This window comes from Apteryx rowi, unplaced genomic scaffold, assembly GCF_003343035.1.
Source record: "Apteryx rowi isolate R43461 unplaced genomic scaffold, aptRow1 scaffold_7, whole genome shotgun sequence".
Lineage (NCBI taxonomy): Eukaryota > Metazoa > Chordata > Aves > Apterygiformes > Apterygidae > Apteryx > Apteryx rowi.
This window is the reverse complement of record NW_020450982.1, coordinates 944,880-953,661: the sequence shown is the minus strand read 5'-3', so window position 1 is coordinate 953,661 and position 8,782 is coordinate 944,880. Positions and strand designations below refer to the sequence as shown.

Below are 8,782 nucleotides of genomic sequence, written 5' to 3'. Positions count from 1 at the left end.
TGAGATTTAGTCTGTGGCATACGGCAYCATCGTGCCTGACGATAAAATTCCAAACTAACTTTCATAGCAGAAGAGAGCAGCTTGTTGAAAAAGATCCGACCCTAATTTGAGTAGTGAAAAGGCAACCCCGTGTTGCTCTTGGTGGCAGACTCACATGCATGTTGTTAGCCATAATATTAGATAAAGGTACAAGACAGCTGATGGAGTTGAGATCCATCGTGCCTTTTCTACTTGGTAACAGCCCAGGGAAATAGGGGTAGGAAAGCTGACCTTGCGACTAGGAAGTGCACTAAGACACAGGACGCCTGGGGTTTGTTATGTTGTTGGTTCTGCAACAAACTCCCTACATAAAATTAAGCCAAGGGGGACACATTTTCAAAAGCATCGAAGTGATATATCTGGGCATACAGAAGGAAGGGCCCACTGGGACATTTACAGTACCTAGCTGTTTACCTGCGGTTGACTTTGGTGGTGTCAGATAACTAGATGCCTTGAGACACCATTAGGTGCTTACCTGTGTCCTTACTGTTTCAAACACTTCTTCAAAAACTGGTCCGTATGGGCAATGGGATGGTAGGGAATCAGGGGAAGATGAAGCTCCTATAGTAGCTTGGAAAATGGGATGTAAATGCTTTTAAAAGTTACTTTGGTTTATTCTCTACCCATTCTCCCCATTTCTAAATAGAAATGAATGATGCTAGGTGTGTTGTAGTGGTAATGTTTGGTAATCAAGTACTATCTGGTCCAAGTGCTTCACTCCTGAACCTAGTTAGGGGTGGTGCTAAGTCCTAATTGACTCTTTGACTCAGCCAAGCATTTAAAAGCAAGAAAGTGAAGTGCTCTCTCCTACCATCCATATAACAAACCTGACTTGGTATTAATCTGATTTCTGGAGCAGGCACAGGTATTTGTTTGCTGTTCTTCTCTAGTAACTTTGTTCTTCCCAAGAGTATGCTGGAGAATTACATTAACTGCTATGCTAAGCAAAACAGGAAGCAATTACTGTCAGCAAATAACAATTACTTCACCTTCCCGAATTTGTTTGTGGCCATACCTGGCCTTAATCCCAGCTTTATAACAAATGTTATCGTGGTAACTACAAAGGCGCATATATTGCCCTGCCCTTTGGTGGGGAGGGGAAAGTCTTGCAAATCTGCATGCTAGGGTCCCAAAAAAATGAGGACATAAACAGTTATTTAAAAATCTAGTTTTTCTTAAATAGTCTCATCATATTGCTAGAGTTCATTTATCACAGCTTTTTATTTGAGATTGGTAGCTTGATGTAGACAAAAAAAGCAAAATAACAGGACCTGAGAAAAGATTTGAATCCGTATAAAAACTTTGATCAGCTTGGTTTCACCTTGGATAATCTACTACATTGCTGTTACTTTCCTGTCTAAGGACTTTAAAGAAGGTACCTATGTGAATATAGATTTTTCTACTAAGGAGGAAAAAGTGCAGGGCAAAACTGTTTACTGTATTAACTGATGATAGTCAGTATGCAAAGTGATCAAATACTGTGGCATAAGAGCACTGATACTCATACTAAAATGTTATAGTATGCCTCACAAAGACAAATGCCATTTAAAGATCAAATTCTTTAAATTAATACTGCATGTTAACTTGTCTTATGCTCCTTTTGCATTAGTGGCAAGACTTGCCTTCTATCCAGTACTGCTTGATAAACTACCTTTTTAATCCACTGTGTTTGACCTAGATTGAAAATTCTCTTTGATAAACAACTACAGCAGTATTCAGCTATTCGCAGCAGGATTCTTCAGCATCGCTAATATTCATTAAACCTGGCAGAATGAGAAATCCCTAAACTACTAATTACTAAGGTGGGATGCTGCTCACATGAGTAAACTGAAAAACATTTTGTCCTTGTTTTGTACTAGGAAAGATGGATGTCATTTTCCGCTCTGTTTGCGCTCTCCAGTGCGAGACCAGCAGCGGAGAGTACTGAGAGGTGCTACCAGCAAGGGAGGCTTTCATCTAGCCAGGGCGAAGGTGCAGCTAGATGGTCGATACCAATCAATGCCCCATCTCCTACAGAGCGTTGAGAAGTCTTCAAGGCCTCAAGAGAAGTACAGCCTATAGCCAGAAGCTGGCATCAGCACAACAAGTTAATAGAAAACAACTGGGAGCTCCCACTGCCTTTGCTCATTAAAATCTGCAGTGTGTGCTCAGTGGCCCAGGCCCGGTTTGCCAAGACACAGTGTAAATCCAAGATCCATAAGGTGAGTTTGGCCCCTTTAGCAACTATAGTTTCTCATGAGAGAGAGCTCTACAATGCTGAATAATGTTGCTGGTTTTCACTGTTAGTTATTTCTAGCACAGTGATTTATGGTCTTGGGCCTAAGAGCCAGCCAGAGTATGTGGATTCTGAGGGGTTTTGCTGGCTGAGCTGAGCCCTGCTCAGCACAACACATAAACRGGGTTTTAAGGCCAGATTTGCTCTTAATCTCTGCTTTGCTTTATGTGCCAGCAATTTGCAGGAATAATTGACGTTACCTTGATATCTCACAGTCTGCCTACACATTTTTATAAGCAGACATGACCTCACTCCGTGCTGGCGAGGAAAGTACCTTCTCCAAACAATGGCTTAGCAAAGGCCTGATCCTGTGCTGATATCCACGTTTGCTYAGCCTCCGGACTGCGAATGCAGCTGAAATGGCTCACAGAGAGCTGGGGGAAAGAGCTAAGAGGAAAGAAAGATGGGCAGATCTTAAGGAAGTTGAAGCGAGGTTTATAAAACACCCTGTAGCCTACTGCCTCTCAAAGCCATGTGTGTTATGCACTTTGCTGCCTCTCTGGACACCTGAACATAATTAAAAATCTTGTTTGWTGTGAATTAATGCGATTGGAGTCAGAATTCATCTTGCTAGGTGCTTTCTTTAAACAAAATATAACCTATTCACACATCCCAACTATCAGAGAAGTTGTATCATAACTCCCTCAGCACAATTCCAGATATGATCCTAATGTTTTGGCATTTTGGATACCACAATACTACAAGTTTGGGCACCATGGGATTTCAAAGTGATTCAAAAYAGGCAAACTGCAATTGTACATATCTTACAATTCCCATTTTTTAGGTGGTAGTTCAGGTTTCCAGTTTTGTTTATGTGGCTTAGAAACATAAAGGGCTGAAATAAAACAGCTTTTCAAATGAACCCACGTAATTAAAAACTGACACTCAACCATTAAAATATTCCCCAGTGGCCAAATGGAAACTGAAAAGCGCTGACGGATATTAGTGATGTGCTAAGTCATATGTGGCTCCCAAATTAGAAACAATCAGGATTAGTGGAGGAAAAAATTGCTTCATTCAAGTCAAATTTTAAAAGACAGTGAATTATGACAGTGAAGCAAATTTGTGGGGGGTGTGAATTAATTAGCAATACAGATATGTAAATCATGAAAAGCAAACTGTTCAACAAAATTGTAGCAATGTTTTTTTTTTTCCCCSCCCTCTTCCCAGACAACTCACAGATCAGAGCACCTCTCCATCTTACCACTGGTGGAAAAGCTAGGGAAGCCCTGCTTTGATGTACTGAAGTATTGCAAGAGAAGGCCTCTAACTGTAGAGTTTGTGCACTGCCGTTGCCTCGTGCACACTTACTCCTGACATCTGCTCTCCAGTGACCCACCTGAATACACCGGGCCGTTGGCTCCCAGTACCTAAATTCTCCAGGCTTGTTGTGATTTCCGATAGCTGTTGTGGATTTCATCACCAGATCAAAAGAAAAAACTTGAAGCACAAATGATGGGTAAGCTGCTATACCTAGTATTGCAGGCCTAGTCGGGCAGTAGGCTACTTTGACTTTACTCCTGAATTTTTAAGTTAGCTTTAATTCACAGCATTTTAATGTGTGTGTCAGATTATGTTAAGGGCTGTGTGCAGTCCTCCTGTGGGACTGAACCAGAAACCTCCAAAGATAAAGACCGAGCTGTTGCAGCTTATGCTAAAAATGTTACCATCTGTAACACGGGGCATAAAATTCTTATCTATCTTTTGTGGGCAAGACACAAGAAAGCTTATAATACTCACTGACCAGCGAGTTATATCCACAGGAACTAATATTTGACTAGGTTCCTTTCAAATTACCCAGAATCTTGCAAGAAGGAGAAGAAAACGTATTATTCCAGTAGCCAAGCAATATAAATAATGAAGGAAATTATCCTACTGTGAACAAGCTACTGAACCTCAGTGTAAATATCTACGTTTTTGGAATATGTGAATTTAAAAAATGCTCTCTAAGTATATATCAAGACTCCACAATGTGACTTCATCTTTATTTTATGCAATGCAAATGTAAATCATTTTTGCTATTCATTTTCCTTGCTCAAGTGAATAAGAAAACAGCTTAGACTTTTTTTAAATGATAGTAATATCATGAAGAACAATAGACATCTTTCTTTTGCCAGCATGGGAAAGCTGCAATAACCATTTCTTTAAAGGAAAGACAAATGCCGTTAATTTAAATGGCAAATAAGGAGTAGATGAGGAGGCTAGCCAGTAAATCATTTATTGTTATAAAACAAAAGCCTTCTCCTATGCATATGAGCAGCAGTGGTACTGGAATAGTTAAGAATTCATTAAGAGGCTGAGTTTACTGTTTTTTAGCATGATCTCATTGACTTTTAGTTATTTCATCATGTCTGTGTGATAACTTCGTTATGCAATCCTGCTCCCAGTTTCTGCTGGGAACCCTCCTCTTACCACCTTCGACTTTCGCCACTAGGCTTGCACCAGTCACCATACCTGGCCTCTGCCTCCTCCCTGCCTGCCACCGCAGCTCTTTGGTTTCTGGGACCACTTCCCCGCTGTGCTCCTCCCTGGTCTTAATGCACAGGTGACTCTTTTTCACACTGGTAACAAGGCTGGGCAAGCCGAGTGCTTTGCCGTGTTTTTTCTCCAGGAGCTCTCACGGATCTGGGAGGCGACTTCTCTCTACAAGAGCTACGCTGACAGCTTCCTGCTCTACCACGTTTGCCTGTTGATTCAGTTGTTTGCGGTTGTTTCCAGGTTGTTTGCCTGGTAGAGATGTCAGGCTCAGTGGTCTTTAATTCCTTGTAATTCCTCTTGAAATACTTTTTAAATCATACTGCTCACCAGGGAGTTAGTGAAACACTTGGGCAGTTTTGTCACTTCTGTCCAGCAGAGAACAGCCCTGACAGGCATGCACGGACGTCTGCCCCCTGCCTGTATGCTCGCAGCTCCCAGGACTCTGCCTGCCTGCAGCTGGAAAGAGATAAATACAGTGAGAAAATAAGATGCGATCATGCAATGCCCTAGGTTAAAAATGTGATGATTTTTTAAATATGAACTAGACTAATTTTAAGCTTACATTAGCAAAAAAACCCAAAAACCCCACCTCCCAAACCCTGCCGTACTCAGATGTGGACTATAACATATGGTTCTCCATTCTGGATTCCTCTGAGAGTCCTGCAGTCAAATTAATTGCAATTAACAACTCCTGATACAATTAGTCTCTTATTTTTAGAAGTCCATTTTTCCCCCTTCACTGCATAATTGATTGTAATGGTGATAATTGATAGGATCTCCTTTCTGTTTGCAGTTCTAGTTAAGGATTGCTATGGTTTGTTGTGTAAATAGAGCACTAGGTAAAAGTAGGGTTTTGCCTATGCTTTTCTTGCTAGAAGCAAAAGCCAACCAGGGGAAGAGGCAGCCCAACACGAGTCTCACTTTGCCTCCTTGCAACATAGACTGGTGGAAAAGAAGACATCCTTCTGAGCTGGTAGTTGAGGAAAGGCAAGGAATAGACAAATGTGAACTCTCAACAGTGTGAGTGTCTGTGGTGGGTGCGTGATTCAGTATTCGTTCCAATCATCAGAAATGCTCAATTCAGAATTGCTGAATCACTATCTTGAACCCTTGCAAAGGTTCCTTTTAATCCAGCAGCTATCTCAGAGTGGCCAATACCAGGTGCTTTGCAGGAAGGAGAAAAAAAAAAAAGCAATAGATGGTTAAGGAAGAATAATAATGTGCCAACAGGGGAAGTTTCTTCTTAAATTTTCGTGAGTTTGTCCTGAAAGCAAAAAAACTTGTTCAAGTTTTGTAAAACCAAGCAGATCTTTTAAAAGCAAAGCAAAATGGATACAACTGTAAAGGGTAGATTTGTCTCACCTTATTTTAACTATCTAAAAATTAATCGTCTGGTTTCAGCTATTCATCTACACTCCTCTAGCCGATAGAGACAGTAACCACCACACAGCAATTCATCTTGGCCCAGGAGAGATGTCTTGCCCTGCAGCAACATGCATTCTTGCCATTTGCCATTGGAGAGGACCTTGGTGGCTGTCTTGGAGCAGAGTCCTACCATTCAGATGTTTATAGGTAGGTGAGATGAATCTGAAATTGCAAGATTGCAGCATGCTTACCATTAACAATAGGCAAACAGTGAGAAGTGAAGAAAAACATAAAGATCTTGTCCATCTCTCACTGTCTCCACAAATGTATATGGAATTTATCAAATGCAGGTCAACTCACACTTTGATACTATATCAATCCAGCATCACTAAAATCAGCAAAAAACCTCCATCCATTGGTAGCGATATAAGTAAGCAAGGATCCCAAATTACCCATCATGAAAGCAGTTGGTAACTTTGCTTCATGACTCTTTTCTAGCTCATTCTGCTTTTTAACAAAGCAATCAGACATTTGCACAGCACCAGGAGGCAGGTGGCTCTGGTACTTGGGTGCACTTCTAACTGAGAGTAGCAGGCGGGGAGGCACTTAGTGTTTAAAGTGAAAGATATGGGTGACATCCCATGAGAGCTGTAGGATGGCGTTGCTGGAGTATCATGAAAATCTGTTGTATGAGGAGGTGCCTCAGGCTCAGAAAGATTGAAATGTTCATTAAAACTATAGATGGCTATTTTAAAGGAATGTGATCCAGATACTGCATCAAATGTTTCTTGCCTTGTCTGAGTGTCCCAAAGCATTTATGCATTACCAAAAGACATATAAAAAGAGAAAGGAAAACAGTTGATGTATTAGGATCATAAAAAGTCAAGTCAAACTTGTATTTTCTCTCAATTGTCTTTTTTCTTATCTGGAAACATTCTGAACACCACAGAAGTTTAGGCCCCTCTGAGGAGTGGTTCTGAAACAGAAAGAGCAGGTAAAGCAATGTCACGGTCCACTCAAAGAAAAGAGCTTTCTCTCGTCTGACCATCATATTCTGACCATTTTGGTCAGACTTCTAATGCTAAGGCTGCCTTTGAGCAAAACCAGCCTGCTTCACTGAGTTTCTTTTACTAGCTCTTTTCCATGGCAAATGGACCTGTTTGTTTCATAAATGCAAATTACACTTATTCTTACATGCCGTCTGCAGTTTTCACTGCTTTTCACTGGTAATTGTTCCTATTGAAAGGAGAAGGCGAGACAAACTGAAGGACAGCATTCAGCAGGAATTCTTCCTCCTCTTCCTTTAGGACATTCCTGAAATTCAAATGATGAGAACAAGAAAAGGTTCAATTTTCTTTGTGACAGCTGTCTGTGTCAGGGGTAATTAGTTCCCATCAGCTAGACAGATATCCCTAGAGAGAAAATCTTTGTTATTAATCAACACATCTGGCTTTGATTTAGTAGCAAGCAGACTGATAATATAACAAAAGATTGGTAGCTGATGGTTTTTTTTTTTTCTTCCCCAACCAGACTTGACTCTTTCATTTAAAATGCATTAAAATGCTTGTCTTTTCTGAAGGCTGAATACTGATCTGAATCACAACCTGCGAGACAGATTTGGCCTCCTTTAGGTCTGAGCTTGGATTTTGAACAGAAGGTAGAATCAGCATCCACGTGTAAATGTAGCTTATGAACCTTTACTTAAACTATCAGTTTGCCTTAAATAATTCAAAATTTGAAATGTGCCAATTACATTCTAAATCCCCAGAATGAAACTACCTAAATGGTTCATGGGTTTAACATAAAACCTAGTCTAAAATATGCAGCACTTCATGAGCAAGGGTAATCACATTGCAGTGAAATCTGAGCTAGTGGAACAGGTAAACCTGTAAAACCTTATTGTTCTGAAGGGTATCTTTGCTTCTCCGTCACGGTCCAGCTCTCCTCCTTCCAGATGAGGCAATTCCATCATGATCCCAAATCCTGGCATTGTCCTGGCAGGACAATTGCACGCAGGGGGAAGCATGCGGTGGGGGTGTCAGTTTGATGCAGAGAGTGATTAATGCTGCGCTGCTCAGGCAACTCAAGCGAGAGTAGACCTGGGAAGGTACCYTGGCAGTTCTCAACCCCTCTTAACCCTCCCGTCTCCTCTGTGACAGACGAAGGTTTATTTTCCATGTAGGACAGGATGTACAACAGAGATAAAGAGAAAGGAATCTTGCAAGACATCTGTGGCAGAAGCAGGAAACAAAACCCAATTTCCTGACTGTAAGGCCTCTACACTAGTGAAAAGCCCATATTTTCCTTGGTGTACTTTTGTATAATTTACACTTTCAAAGGTGCTTTTCTTCCCACAGGATCCCAGTGACTTGCACCCTGCCTGCTAGGACTGCTAGCCCGTCAGCATGGAGCAGGTAGGTTTTCGGGGGCTTGGTCACCCACAGCTGCCATCTGGAAGCTCCGCAGAGCATTGAGGAGAGACACAGGCAGAACTTCTCATTATATTTTAAAAATTATACATAAAAATTATACATATACGTATACATACATTATAAAAATTATACATAATTACTACACCATGGTGCTGTGTCAGAGAGCCTGTCATTATTTCTTCTCCTCAGCAGG

The 8,782-nt window shown here is 41.1% G+C and overlaps 1 long non-coding RNA gene across 1 annotated transcript; it reads right to left on the bottom strand.

Annotated features, from left to right (window-relative positions):
- Positions 1 to 4,350: 4,350 nt before the first annotated feature.
- LOC112976087 lies at positions 4,351 to 7,465 on the bottom strand. Its single transcript, XR_003256871.1, has 3 exons — positions 7,352 to 7,465; positions 6,155 to 6,379; positions 4,351 to 5,248 (listed from the first exon to the last, which is right to left on the bottom strand). It is a non-coding gene; the product is annotated as an uncharacterized LOC112976087 (long non-coding RNA).
- Between the last annotated feature and the right edge of the window lie 1,317 nt (positions 7,466 to 8,782).